This window comes from Suncus etruscus, chromosome 1 (assembly GCF_024139225.1).
Source record: "Suncus etruscus isolate mSunEtr1 chromosome 1, mSunEtr1.pri.cur, whole genome shotgun sequence".
In the NCBI taxonomy this organism is placed as follows: domain Eukaryota; kingdom Metazoa; phylum Chordata; class Mammalia; order Eulipotyphla; family Soricidae; genus Suncus; species Suncus etruscus.
Window position 1 is genome coordinate 172,063,899 of NC_064848.1, and position 14,941 is coordinate 172,078,839.

General features: G+C 40.9%; 1 non-coding gene across 1 annotated transcript; it reads left to right on the forward strand.

The window, feature by feature from the left end:
- Window positions 1–11,782: 11,782 nt before the first annotated feature.
- On the forward strand, window positions 11,783–11,945 carry LOC126029380 (U1 spliceosomal RNA). Its single transcript, XR_007502995.1, has one exon. It is a non-coding gene; the product is annotated as a U1 spliceosomal RNA (small nuclear RNA).
- The last annotated feature ends 2,996 nt before the right edge of the window (window positions 11,946–14,941 follow it).

The following is a 14,941-nucleotide window of genomic DNA, read 5'->3' on the forward strand; positions in this document are numbered from 1 at the left end:
CTTCTTCTTCTTCTTCTTCTTCTTCTTCTTCTTCTTCTTCTTTCTTCTTCTTCTTCTTCTTCATCTTCTTTTCTTCTTCTTCTTTTTTTTTTTTTTGTGGTTTTTGGGTCACACCCGGCAGTGCTCAGGGGTTATTCCTGGCTCCATGCTCAGAAATTGCTCCTGGCAGGCACAGGGGACCATATGGGATGCTGGGATTCGAACCGATGACCTTCTGCATGAAAGGCAAATGCCTTACCTCCATGCTATCTCTCCAGCCCCATTCTTCTTTTTCTTCTTCTTCTTCTTCTTCTTCTTCTTCTTCTTCTTCTTCTTCTTCTTCTTCTTCTTCTTCTTCTTCTTCTTCTTCTTCTTCTTTCCTTCTTTGTCTTCTTTCTGCTCCTCTTTCTCCTCCTTGTCCTCCTCCTCCTTTTCTTCCTCCTTTTTTTCCTCCTTTTCTTCCTCCTCCTCCTCCTTCTTCTCTCTTTATTCTTTTGGACATTGTTACTGAAGGAGTATTATGCTTAATACTTTATCTCCATTCAGCACCCAGTTCTTGTCCAGAGTGATCATATCTATCATTGTCATAATGGGCCCTTTTCTGCCCTAACTGCACACCCCCACTATTTGTGGCAAGCTTCCTACCATAGACTGGGGTCCTCCTGGCCCTCTTCTCTATTGTCTCTGGATGATAGTTGCATTTAAGCCACCATTTAAACATTTTTATTAGATTCTGTGGTTTATAAAGCTATTGATAATGGGGTTTTTTTTTTGGGGGGGGTGGTTTTTGGGTCACACCAAGTATCACTCAGGGTTACTCCTGGCTCTTTGCTCAGAAATCGCACTTGGTAGGCACTGGAACCGTTATGGGATGCTGGGATTCAAACCATCATCTGCCTTGGATCAACTGCATGCAAGGCAAACGCCCTACCACTGTGCTATCTCTCCAGCCCCGAAAATGGGGCTTATGCCTCTAATTCTTGTACTATAGCCATTACCTGTGTAATCCCTCTCTCCCTCTTAAGGATCCCAACACTCCCTATCCCACCATCCCCCAACTCAGTTGTTAAGCCACCATTTTTAAGGTTTTCTATACAATAATGATAACAAATGGGCTAATCTGGGAGAATTTTGAATGAATTCTTATAGTCTATATTAAAACTAAAACTGGGCCTAATTGAGGTGAACTGCTATCCTACAAAATGTTATTCTTGCTATTGTTTTATGAAACATAAACAACTATTTTCTTTTCTAAAGAACAATCTATTATTTTGTATGTGTATAAATTGGGAGGTGAGGGTAGGAATTGAACCCAGGGCCTCTTACATGTAAACCATCAGCTTTAACATGGACCTATATCCCTGATCCTTTTTTTTTTAATAGTGAAGAAAAATAGTAGTTTTATTTAAAGAAACTTACTTAGAGAAATGTGAGGAGAAAGAAATATATTCAAGAGAGAATACAGCCTTCTCCACAGTGGAAAAATCACATTGGCTTTTGGGGAGAAGGTTAATTGATTCAATTCTTTAAGTTCTTATATTAAAAATATAATGTGTCTCTCAGGTCAAAAAAATGGTACAGTGGCTGGTCCCAGGCTCCATCTCTGGCATTCCCTATCATCCCTTAAGCATTTTCAGGAATGACCCCTGAGAGCAGAATAAGGAGTAAAGCCCTAAGCATGGCCAACATTGGCCCCCAAATAAGCAAACAAATAAAAAATGAATATAGTGTGTTTTTTTTTCTTGCTATACACAAATTTAAAAATAGCTAAACACTAAAGAAAATGCACTGCAGGGGCCAGAGAGATAGCATAGCAGTGTTTGCCTTGCAAGCAGCTGATGCAGGACCTAAGGTGGTTGGTTCAAATCCCGTTGTCCCATAGGTCCCACATGCCTGCCAGGAGCTATTCTGAGCAGATAGCCAGGAATAACCCCTGAGCACGGCTGGGTGTGGCCCAAAAACAAAAAAAGGGAACATCTGAGAGAAGCCTACTTCAGGGCCAGCGAGATGGCACTAGAGGTATGGTGTCTGCCTTGCAAGCACTAGCCAAGGCAGGACCGCGGTTCCATCCCCCGTGTCCCATATGGTCCCCCCCAAGCCAGGGGCAATTTCTGAGCACTTAGCCAGGAGTAACCCCTGAGCATCAAATGGGTGTGGCCAAAAAAAAAAAGAAAGAAAATGTACTGCAAAATTAATTTTGTTTGTTTGTTTTTTGCTTTTGTTTTTGGGCCATGCCTGCCAATACTCAGGGATTACTCCTGGTGAAGTTCAGAGGACCATATAAGGTAGTAGGCAAATGCTTTATGTGTTCAGCACCCTGCTTGATTACATTTATGTGAAATTCAAAACCAAATCACTAGTGAATGAAATCAAGGGAAGAAGGGTTACTTCAGGAGAGGATGTCTGTGTGGGGCTGGAGATTGAGGGCATCTAAGTTACTGTCTGTGAACATGTGTTGATGCAATGAAACTGAGTATTAATGCAATGAAAAAGATGTTGATTTTATTATATTTATTTTTTTGTTGTTTTTTGGGGGCACACCCAGCAGTGTTCAGGGGTTACTCTTGGCTCTGCGCTCAGAATTTGCCCCTGGCAGGCTCAGGGACCATATGGGATACAGGGACTCAAATCCAGGTTGGCTACATGAAGGCAAATGCCCTACTACTGTGCTATCACTCTGACCCATATTATATTTAATTTTTAAAAAGCAGTTTATTGGTTGATTGATTGATTTCAGGGCCACACCCAGAGCTCAGGGGTTCCTCCTGGCTCTATGCTCAGAAATTGTTCCTGGCAGGCTCAGGGGACCATATGAGATGTTGGGAATCGAGCCCGGGTCTGTCTCGGGTTGGCCAAGTGCAAGGCAAATGCCCTACCGCTATGCTATCTCTCTGGCCCTATTATATTTAATGAATCTAAAAACTTCCATTGGATAGACATTTATTTACTAATTTAAACATTTCCCTATTGACTATTTAGATTGAACATATAGGTCTTTATTTCCATTCCTATGTTGTCAGCTGGAGCAGTAAGTAGGGGCAATTCCCAGCTCCATATGATCCCCCCAAGCCCTGTCCAAAGTGATCTGGAGAATAGAGCTATGGGTAAGCTCTGAGCACAGCCAGGTGTGGCCCTCCATTCCCCCCCAAATAAAAGCTTTTATATGTTGTTATATTTTTTATTTTTATTAGCATCATTTATGTTTTTCTTTCCCCAGGAAATGATTTACTTATGTCTAACTCTCTCAAGTGATGCAAAATATTTCTATTGGTTTATCATTTGGAATTCATCTTTGTGATTTTTTTTGAATCTATTAGTTTAAATGCTTATTATTTTTATTAAATATTTTTAAAGATGTCTAGTATTTTGTCAATCTCGAAGTAGACGAGAATAGGTCATTTTGTAGCAGCTTTTCCTGGAACGCGCTGTGCTCTTTGGATGTTCCAGAAGAGATCAAGGTAATAACAGACAAGTCCTGCCCACACATTCTGGGCTGGCCTCCCAGACATGGCCCTGAACAAATAAGGCCAACAGTCTAGCTCTCAAGGCCTTCTTGGAATACCTCTTTGATATTGGCCTGTGAAACATTTGAAATGGGTCAAAACAGATATCTATTTTTCATCCAACTATCACTTTACACATTGCATGAGAAAGTCCCACCTTATATCCTCTCAGTTATATTTAAGTCTAGTTTATTATTTGTTTGTTTGTTTTTCATTTTTGGGCCACACCAGGCAGTGCTCAGAAATTACTTCTGACAGGTTCAGGGAACCATATGGGATGTTGGAGATAGAACCCATTTCGGCCACGTGCAAAGCAAACGTCCTACCTGCTGTGTTATGGCTCTGACCCCTTCAAGTCTAGTTTATAAAGGATGACATCCAAAAGATATCGTGCCAGCAATTTTTTTTGTTTTTGCTTTTTTTTTTGTTTTGGGGGCCATTCCCAGCAGTGCTCAGGGGTCACTCCTGACTCTGCACTCAGGAATCATTCCTGGTGGACTTGGTGGACCATATAGGATGCTGAAGATGGAACCAGAGTAAGCCACTTGCAAACCAAATGCCTACCCATTGTACTATCATTCCAGCCCCTACAAGCTATTCTTTTAATAAACAAATATTTTAATTGAATCACAATGAGATTCATAGTTACAAATGTGTTCAAAATTGAGTTTTAGTCATACAATGTACAACACCCTTCACCCATGTACATTCCCCACTACCAATGTCCCAGATCCTCCCTCTCGCACCCCACCTCCTGCTTGTCTCTATAGCAGACATTTTTCCTCTCTCTCTCCTCTCTCCTTTAGTCACTGTGGTTTGCAATATTGCTGCTGAAGGGGTATCATGCATATGATACTCTTTTCAGCATCCAGTTTTTGTCCAAAGCAATCATTTACAACTGTCATTGTCATAGAGTTTCTTTCTCTGCTCTAACTTCACTACCTCTCTATTTATGGCAAGCTTCTTACCATGGATTGGTCCTCCTGCATCCTGCATGCCAGCTATTTAAAAGAAAAGTAACATTAGAGATTTATAGAATTATCCCTACTACTTAAATAAATTACAGTTGCTCCAAGAAATCTCCCTACCTTACTCCCAAAAATGCATTAAATCTCCCCAATTCTTCATTCTCATTTTTTTTTCCCAATTTAGGTTCTAACTGGAGAGGTTTCACTCATTTCCCAATATATTGTCAGGTCTTGTAGACAACAGAAACTTTCTCTCTTATCTAACTCCAAGGAGGTTTCAACCTAGTTCAGTTTTCCTGTAATCTAGAAAAATGCATGAAATACTTTATTTTTTCCTCATAACTCCCTTGCCCACAAGACTTTGTTTTCTACAAAATAGTGATTTTCCATAATGTAAAAGAAATCAAATCCATCAGAGAGGGGACAACCATTGACCCTAGCAGAGAACAAAGAGAATAGGATTCCTTTTATTATATAAATTTTTTTCTCTCTTCTCTTTTATTTTTTTTTTTTGAGGGGGAGGTGTTGGGCTACACCCAATGATGCTTCGGGGTAACTTCAGGCTCTCCACAAAGGAATTACTCCTGAAGGTGCTTAAGAGACCAGGTATGCCAGGGATCAAACCAGGCCTGACGTATGCAAATAAAACACCCAACCTGCTGTACTATTGCCCTGGCCCATTTTAGATATTTAATGATCCTTATTAATCCAATTCCAGATCTTGAGCAATAGCACCTATAGAATCAAAATTCAACTGGAATGGAATTGTGACACTTACATTTTCTATAGTTTAATAAGAAACTTTTCCTTGCATATAAATTCCCATTTCCCCCAAATAACATCCTAATTAATTTTGTCTTCTTGAAAAGAGACAGACAGGGGCTGGAGTGACAGCACAGTAGTAAGGTGTTTGCCTTGTATACAACTGACCCAGGACAGATTCGGGTTTGATCTCCAGCATCTCATATGGTCCCCCACGCCTGCCAAGAGTGATTTCTAAGTGCAGAGCCAGGAGTAACCTCTGAGTGATGCCAGGTGTGGTTCTCCATCCCACCCCCCAAACAAAGAAAGAAAAGACAGACAGACAGAGAGATGAGGAAGAATTCATATTGTTGTAATAGTAATTTTATTCCTAAGACCCTAAGATCAAACAAGCAGCTCTTTTAATTCTTTTGATTCATTATCCAAACTCTTTTCATGGTGAAAGGTAGAAGATTACCTCCCACACAGAAACCAACGAGGCAGATTATTTCTCCTCCTTCATTACAGTCTGAACATAAGACCACAGGCATTGCTGAGTAGACTCAGCAATTGAGTCAACTGCTTTTGGTAGAAGACAGGTCTGATGATTCCTGCAGCCTGTTAATTTTCTGAGTCTGATTTTCTAGGAATGCAATGATTCTGTGAAACTACCACAAGATTATACAAAATCAAGGATACTCCCTAAAGAATGCCTTTTTTGTTTGGGTGGTGCTCAGAGATTTTTCTGTCTCAAGTAATGAGAGATCTCTTCTAGCAGGATCAAGGGTCATATGGGTTCTTGGGGTGAAATCCAGAATGGTAATATATCAGACAATACCTTACCTTCTATACTATCTCTCTGGCACAGATTCTGCAGCCTTTGCCACTATGTATGCCTCAGTGTCTATGGCTATTACTCCTTGCAGCTTCAATGTTACTCAGGGTTGTATTTCCTAGTGTCCAGGTAAGATTTTCCTAACTCCTGCATTCTTGGACTGATGGAAAGTTTCTCTCCTCCTAACCCTTGCTCTAAAATCTTATACACTTTTAAAAAGCTAACAAGGGGCCAGAGAGATATCACAGCAGTAGGGCATTTTCATTGCATGCAACCCTATCCATGACAGATGGTGGTTTGATTCCCAGCATCTCATATGGTCCCCCAGCCTAACAGGAGTGACTTCTTAGTGCAGAGCCAGGAGTAATCCCTGAGTGCTATCGGATGTGACCCAAAACATAAAAATAAATAAATAAATAAATAAAAAGCTAATAAGGATCAGAGGGACCAGACATGTAAATCAGGTGCAGAGCACCTATTTGTAGGTGTGAGCCCATGAGTTAGATCTCCAGCACCACACCATATTCTAAAGGTAATCAAAGTTACACTACTCTTTGGGATCATTGATGAACTTATGAACCATAATCAAGTGTGAGTGCCACCACTAGTGTGAGACTCCTGGTCATCAAAATGACAACAACAAAAGGAAGGGAAGAAGGGGTGCTGAATTAAATGAAAAAGAAAAGGAAGAAAACAGATGGAATCTTCCTGACTTTGCAATAAAGATTTGTTGTTTGTTGGTTTGATTTTGGGCCACAACCAGTGGTACTCAGGGGTTACTTCTGGCTCTGCACTCAGAAATCATACCTGGCAGTCTCGGGGAACCAGATGGGATGCCAGGAATCAAACCAAGGTTGGCTGCATGCAAGGCAAACACCTTATCATGTGCTACTGCTCCAGCCCTGCAATAAAGAATTTTATTTTAATAAATAATTCTTTTTTTTTTTTTTTGGTTTTTGGGCCACACCCGGCGGTGCTCAGGGGTTACTCCTGGCTGTCTGCTCAGAAATAGCTCCTGGCAGGCACAGGGGACCATATGGGACACCAGGATTCGAACCAGCCACATTAGGTTCTGGATCAGCTGCTTGCAAGGCAAGCACTGCCCAATAAATAATTCTTAACACCAAAAAATCAACCATAAAGAATATACTGGGACTTTATTAAAATGAAAAAAAAACTTGTGTTCTTTTAAAAGATATTATCAAGAAAATGAAAAAGCAACACAGACTAGGAGAAAATATGCACAAATCATATATATAAAAAGATTTATATCTGGAACATATAAAATTTTCTTACTAGTCAATAAGAAAACAAGCTGGCCATTTCAACAAGCCACACCACAGTTCCTGAAGCACATGACCATATATACAACCAAAAAATGAAAAATCTACTCAGCAAATTAAATGCAATTTATAGTTAGCATGTAATTTGCTGAGTAGATCCCATCATTCATGGAAGACTAGCAGAGAAGGAGGAGAGCAACCTCCAGTCTAATCCTTCAGCATTTCGTGGAGGTTTAAATATAAAGATTCACTCCTGGGGCTGAAAAGATAGCATAGTGGTAGGGTATTTGCTTGCATGCAACCGACCTGGGTTAGATTCCAGAATCCTATATGTCCCCCGAGCCTGCCAGGAGCGATTGCTGAGCACAGAGCCAGGAGTAACCACTGAGTGCTTCTGGCCCCAAAACAAACAAATAAAAAAAAGATTCACTCCTAGCTCAGCGAGTACATTAGAAATCCAGGGCGAAAAATAAGTAGAAGGGAGCCAAAGAGATAGCATGGAGATAAGGCATTTGCCTTGCATGCAGAAGGTCAGTGGTCCCCTGAGCCTGCCAGGAGCGATTTCTGAGCATAGAGCCAGGAGTAACCTCTGAGCACTGCTGGGTGTGACCCAAAAACCAAAAATAAAAGAAGAAAACCAAGTAGAAGACCACCAAGTTCAATGAGCAAAAACATTACTAAAGACACAAGCAACACCAAACAGCTAAGTCAATCTTAGACAATGACTTTAGTAATATCATTGTGAGAAACAATGATCACAAATTGACTTTTATTAATCTATTTTCTGATAATTTTATTTTCCATTTTGTTGTAACAGGCAACACAAAGTAAATTTGTTTGTACCTACTAAGGGTGCAGGTTTGAGGGTAGATAGGAACCTGGGGATGTTGGTAGAGAGAAGATTACACTGATGCTGGGATTGGTGTTTGGAACATTGACTACCTAACTGCCTTAGACAACTACATTATGTTTGTAAATCACAGTGTTTAAATTAAAAAACAAAATCTTTGAATTCCTGGGTATCTCTAGTAACTTCTCCTCTTTCATCTCTGATCTTATTTATTTGAATTTTTACTCTACTTTTTGTTTGTTTTTTATTTTGGGTCACACCTGGCAGCAGACCATATGGGATGCTGGGGATGGAACCCAGGTCCATCTCTGTTCATCTTCGTGCAAGGCAAATGCCCTACTGCTGTGCTATCTCTCCGGCTCTTTACCCCACTTATTTTTTTTTTTTTTTGGTTTTTGGGTCACACCCGGCTGTGCTCAGGGGTTACTCCTGGCTGTCTGCTCAGAAATAGCTCCTGGCAGGCACGGGGGACCATATGGGACACCGGGATTCGAACCAACCACCTTTGGTTCTGGATCGGCTGCTTGCAAGGCAAACACCGATGTGCTATCTCTCCAGGCCCTACCCCACTTATTTATCTGATGAATCTAGCTAAGGGTTTGTCAATATTTTTGTTTGTTTGTTTGTTCATAGGCCACACCCAGCAATGTTCAGAGGTGACTCCTGGTTCTGCTTTCAGAAATCGCTCCTGGCAGGCTCAGGGGACCAAACGGAATGCTGGGATCTAACCCGGGTAGGCTGCTTGCAAGGCTAATGCTCTATTCACTATACTATCGCTCTAGCCCAGGTTTTGAATGTTGTTTACTCATTTGGAAAAAAAATAAAGGTCCTGATTTTATTAATCCTTTATCTTGTTTTCTTGATTCCTATTCCATTGATTTGGGGGGGGGGGCGGAGAGTATACCCAGCAGCACTCAGAGGTTATTCCTTGCTCTTAGCTCAGAAATTATTCCTGGCAGGCTCAAAAGACCATATGGAATGCCGGGGATCAAACCAAGGTCAGGTGTGTATAAAGCAAATGCCCTACCCACTGTGCTATCATTATGGACCCTATATCACTAAATTTTGCTCTAATTTTATTTCCTTCTTTCTACTTTAGGATTCAAAGTAGACCCTAGTTTGGTGATCAGGGATCACTCTTGACATTGCTTGAGGGGACATCAGGGAGTTTTTGCAAAGTATGTGCTCCAGTCCTTTGAGCTATCTATCTTCCCAAGCCCGCCAAAAGATTTACTCAAACTTTCATCAGTACTCTAGGTAGATGAAGATTTCTGGACAAAATTTCCATTTTGTATTAAAGCATTAGAGCTGATATCCAAGAGAGAAAAGTGAAGCTCAAGTATTCCTAATCAAACAAAACATGTCCACATTCCTATGAAAAAGCAGAATCAAGGGGCTGTAGAGATAGCATGGAGGTAGGGCATTTGCCTTGCGTGCAGACGGACCGTGGTTCAAATCCCAGCATCCCAAATGGTCCCCTGTGCCTGCCAGGGGCGATTTCTGAGCATAAAACCAGGAGGAACCCCGAGTGCTGCCAGGTGTGACCCAAAAAAGCAAAAAAACTAAACAAAACAATAAAAGCAGAATCAAGTCATTATATGGAGCTTGGGTGAGACACACCCAAGTTGAAAGCTAGTGAGAACTAACAGCACTTTTTTTGGGGGGAGGAGGGTGTCTAGGGACACACCCGGCGATGCTCACGGTTTACTCCTGGCTCTGTGCTTAGAAATCGCTCCTGGCAGGCACTGGAGACCATATGGGATGCTGGGATTCGAATCATCAGAACGGTTGCTTGCAAGGCAAAAGTCCTACCGCTATGCTCTTTCTCTGGCCCTAACAGTACATTATCTTATCTTTACGTTGTGAAATATCTTTTTCTTTTTTACAAACAATATTCTCAAAGACCTGTTTCCTCAGAAAGAGCATTTCAAGTCTGAAACTAGATGTCAATTTAACAACTTTGGATCATTACAGGACCTACCATATTTAGACCAGAGTGAATATTCCAAGCATGACTATTCCTCTCTTTTGAAAATGCCCCCTGGTGGACAGAACTCTCATAGTTTTCATTGTGACAGTCATACCAGTTACATTAAGGACAATTTGTTTTGTTGTTGTTGTTTTTTTGAGTTACTCCTAGAGATGCTCCTGGCTCTGCACTCAGAAATCGCCCCTGGCAGGCTCAGGAAACCATATAGGATGCTGGGAATCAAACCACCGGTGGTCCTGGGTCTGCCACGTGCTATCTCTCCAGCCCTCACATTAAGGACATTTGGGGGCCGGAGAAATATCACAGCGGTAGGGAGTTTGCCTTGCAAGCAGCTGACCAGGACCTAAATTGGTTCAAATTCCAGCATCCCATATGGTCCCCCGAGCCTGCCAGGAGCAATTTCTGAGCATAGAGCCAGGAGTAACCCTGAGCGCTGCCGGATGTGACCCAAAAACAAACAAACAAACAAACAAACAAACAAAAAAGGATATTTGGGATGAGAGTGGAACTCAAGGTTAACAATCCTCCATTTGATCATTTTACTATACTAGCGAATCAAAATGGTAGCGAAGAGGTCGAAGGAATAGCATGGAGGTAAGGCATTTGCCTTGCATGCAGAAGGACAGTGATTCGAATCCCGGCATTCCATATGGTCCCCGAAACTGCCAGGAGCAATTTCTGAGCGCAGAACCAGGAGTAACCCCTGAGAGCTGCCGGGGGTGACCCAAAAAACAAACAAAAATGGTAGCGAAATTCTAGTTCTTTTTGTTTGTATCTTCCCCAATTAATAATACAAACAATAAGAGCAAAACATTTGTTGTCCATTTCATGTTATCATGCTGTGCAACTTAATATAATAGCAAGATATTTTTAGAACACATGTGGAGTAAATAAAAGCAATAATGGGGATTAGTAATTAGTATATCCACATTCCAACAGCCTAGAATACTCACACCCATACAAAAATTACTAAACTCTAAAAAAGTTTTACTTATTATGTGAAAATTCAATAGATTCCCTGTTTGATAAAAGCAGGAATCATGGCTTTTTCTCCTTACCTTTAACTATACCAGCTAACAGCTCTGAAACTATTTTAAACAAAGGTTAAGAGCCTTGAAATATGGAGCCGGAGCAATAGCATAGCGGTAGGGTGTTTGCCTTGCACGCGGCTGACCCAGGAAGGACCTGGGTTCGATCTCTGGCATCCTACATAATCAATCCCCCGAGCCAGGAACAATTTCTGAGCGCAGAGCCAGGTGTAACCCCTGAGCATCACCGAGTGTGGTCTGAAAACCAAAAATAAAAATAAAATAAAAGAGTACTAGAATAAGATCCAGCATCTAAGGCTGAGCTATGTAACTTTTGTGGTGCTGAAGACAAAACCAGGACCTCACATATTTTCTTTCTTTTTTAAGAAATCATATTTTGTTGGTCAGAGTGATAATAGTTGGTTGGGCACTGTAGATAATACATTGGTGACCATCCCAAATTCAATTCCTAGCACCACAGATGGTCCCTTGAACCCCTCCAGAAATGACACCTGAGAGCAGTTAGGAGTAAACACTGTACACTGCCACGTGTGGCCTAAACAGGAAAAAATATATATTTATAAATAAATTAAAAATAAAGAGAAATACTTACCTGGCAGGGGAGATACCATGATCACAAGGGTGGTTTCCCTAGGGCGAGGCTCACCCATTGCACTCCGGGTGTGCTGACCCCTCCATTTCCCCAAATGTGGGAAACTCGACTTCATTATTTGTAGTAGTGGGGGACTGCGTTCGTGCTCTCTCCTGAAAAAAAAAAGGAGAAATAAAAAGAAATCATAATTCCTTTTAATAAGGACATTTACTGAAATCTCTAGCTAATGAAAAGCAGAAAACTGCCTTAGGAAATCTGTGTGTCGTTATGTGTTTGCAAACACTCAGTTCCTAGCACCGGAAATCAAGGGCCTCGCTTTCAAAATCAGAGCCAGCATTTAAAATTAGAAACATGATGCATATCCTACATTAATTCTAGTAGAAAGAATGAGTTCCTTCTTTTGAGGGGGTGGTTTGGGCCACACCCAACAGCACTCAGGGGATACTCCTGGATTTACACTCAGAAATTATTCTTGGCAGAAGAAAAAAAATCATTCATCCAAAAGGATGTGTATGCACACCGCTCTTCATTGCAACACTCAGTTCGATAGTTAAGATTTGTATTCAGGGGCCGGAGTAGTGGTGCAGCGGTAGGGCGTTTGCCTTGCATGTGGCTGACCTAGAATGGACCTTGGTTCAATCCCCCGGCATCCTATATGGTTCCCCAAACCAGTGTGATTTCTGAGCACAGAGCCAGAGCTAGCAGTAACCCTTGAGCATCACCGGGTGTGGCCCAAAAATAAAAACCAAAAAATTTGGAATCAATCTAGATGTTCAACAACAGAAGAATAAATCATGAAATTTGGTACATGCATACAATGGAATGCTGCATGCTGCATAGCTGTAAGAAATGATGCAGTTATGCAATTTGCCTCAACATGGATGAAACTGGAAGATATTATGTGAAATGAAATAAACCAAAAGAAGAAGGATAAATACAGAATGATATCACTTATATGTGGTATTTAGAATAACTGCATGAAGAAATGCAATGGTCTAAATGGGAGTTGTCTTGAACACCCTTAGCCCAGAGCATAGTGAGAAGAAGGAAAAAAAAACTTAGTGGAAGAGGAGAAACACAAATATAGAGGATGGGGCCAAGAGCCAAGTGGTCTCAGGTGCATTGGTAGTGTGAAAAAGGACAGAACTAGGAGTCGGAGAGATAGCACAGTGGTAGGGCATCTGCCTTGCATGAAGCCAACCCAGGATAGACCTAGGTTTGATTCCTGGCAACCCATATGGTCCCCCGAGCCTGCCAGGAGCGATTTCTGCACATAAAGCCAGGAGTAACCCCTGAGCACTGCCAGGTATGGCACAAAACAAAAACAAAAACAAAAGGACATAACTAAACATCCAAGCCAAGGCAACACAATAGAATCAAGAGACCCAAACTTAAACAATCTAAACTTAAAATGGGCTTGTTATACTGGCAGTCTGGGGATCTGGGAGAGGGAGTAGTACGGGATACATCCTGGGAATATGGTGGAAGGAGGTAAATACTGGTGGTGGGACTGACCCCACCAATTCAGATTTAAATCAGTATGTCTGAAACTGAACTATGAAAATCACAATGGTATTTAATCAAATAAAATTTAAGAAGTTTTAAATAAAAAAATAAAATCATTCTTGGCAGAAACCATAGGGGATGTCGAACACTGGTCAGTATTGTGCAAGGCAAATAAATGCCCTACTTGCTGTGCTATTGCTCTGGCCCCCAGAATAAGTTCTTAAAACAGTAAAACTAAACACAAAAAGGAAACAGCTATTTGGAATCCTCTGTATGTATGTATATAACCCGGATTATAAACAGCATTTAAAACTTAAAAATAAGATCACCACTATCTTTTCTTTTGGTACTAAGGAGGTTTTGTTTTGTTTTTACTGAGGTAACATGACTTACAACAGTTTCCATAGTACTGTTTTATACTTGCACTGCTACTCTCCCCCATCACCAGTGTCAATAAGCTGCCATTACTGTCCCAAGGTCCTCTGTGTCCCAGGCCCACTATTTTGCTATCCCAGTTGGCTATTCTGTTTACAATATCTCTGGATTTGTTTCCATTGTGAACTGTCTAATCCCTGGCTTTGTTTCCTTATCCTCTATATATGAATGAGATAGTCCTATGACTAGCTTTTTCCTTATGACTCACTTCAATTAACATGAAACTCTCCAACTCCATCCAGAACACAACAAACTACATTATTTTATTTTGCCTCATAGCTGAGTAGTGCTCCAGTTATGCAGACCACAATTTCATTATCCACTCATCTGTTTTTGAGCATTTGGGTTTTTTCCAAATGTTGACTAATGAACATATATGTATATGTCCTTGTAGATTAATGTTTTACTGTTCTTGGATAGATGAACAGGAGGGAAATTGATGGATCATATGAGTGTTCTTTTTTTTAAAGAGAGAACAAGCTTCTGCCCAGATTCTAAAGTTTCATAATATCAGTCCTATTTTCGAATGTGTAACTGATGGGCGCCCAGAGTACAACCATTCAGTTCCATTGACAAGAGGAAGAGCAAACTTTAATTGTGGTTGTCAGAATGACAGGCTCACAAAAGCACAGCTGACAGAGCAATGGAATTCTTCCCCAGTAACAAAATATACTTGTCCACACAATTTATCTGCAAAATCTTTCTGTTTCCTCGTCTCCCTTTGTTATCATCATTTGTTAACTTACTTGTTTGGTCTAGAAGCACAATTGCAATCGCACAAAAAATTGCCATCTTGGTCAAAGAGAACTCAGACTTTTAAAAGTAACTTTGAAATGATTTTCTATGAAGCCACAAAAAGATACTTTTTTTGTGAAGAAATAAAAATGTTATCAAGGACACAGCGATGTAATGATGTAATATTTTATTCATAAACTAATAAACTGAATTCCCCAACAGGCCTCAAAAAAAGCAGTTCTTGATCTCAAATCAGAGCTTTGAACCCTGGACTGTGAACCAGAGCAATGTCATTGTACTGTTCAGGCCTGAACTTAGGGAAAACAAAATGGAGACCAGGGTCACTCAGTACCTGAAATGAGATCAGAAGTCCCTCCCTACCCCCGGTTGCTAGGGAACCAAGAACTGGATGATAACAAGCAGACAAGCTCAAAGACATGATGCATCTGGTCAGAACACCCTAATAGTTACATTT